This window comes from Charadrius vociferus, unplaced genomic scaffold (assembly GCF_000708025.1).
Source record: "Charadrius vociferus isolate BGI_N301 unplaced genomic scaffold, ASM70802v2 scaffold735, whole genome shotgun sequence".
In the NCBI taxonomy this organism is placed as follows: Eukaryota; Metazoa; Chordata; class Aves; order Charadriiformes; family Charadriidae; genus Charadrius; species Charadrius vociferus.
The window spans coordinates 70,208-70,532 of record NW_009648544.1 but is presented as its reverse complement, the minus strand read 5'-3'; the positions used below and the strand labels follow the sequence as shown (position 1 = coordinate 70,532).

The following is a 325-nucleotide window of genomic DNA, read 5'->3' as shown; positions in this document are numbered from 1 at the left end:
CTACGTCCCCAGGATTGACTTATCTCTCGTTCCTGAGAGTTGCAGTTCCCCTTGTCCCATTACGGCTCCTCTGGTGCTGCTGGATCCTCTGGGATCTACTGGGGTTAGTGTCCCTTGGCATCACGGAGGATTTCAGGGAATCTCCTCCCTGGATCTTCAGAAATCACCCGGAGCCACCACATCTTTGGGATCTGCCGATCTCCCACAGGATCAACTCGTCTCCCGTAGGGATCTACCGCTTCCTCGTCTCGGGAATGGGGGGTGGAATTGCCACCGCCCTTCCTGATTCCTTGCGGGGGGGTGGGAAGGAGGAGGGATCCTGCAA

At 57.2% G+C, this 325-nt stretch overlaps 2 protein-coding genes across 2 annotated transcripts in view; one reads left to right on the top strand and one right to left on the bottom strand.

Moving 5' to 3' along the window:
- LOC104287284 (zinc finger protein 2 homolog) overlaps window positions 1-325 on the bottom strand; it is a 56,979-nt gene that overhangs the window by 19,094 nt on the left and 37,560 nt on the right. The window lies entirely within an intron of this gene.
- The window catches only part of TRIM28 (tripartite motif containing 28), a 19,428-nt gene that overhangs the window by 15,275 nt on the left and 3,828 nt on the right, over window positions 1-325 (top strand). The window lies entirely within an intron of this gene.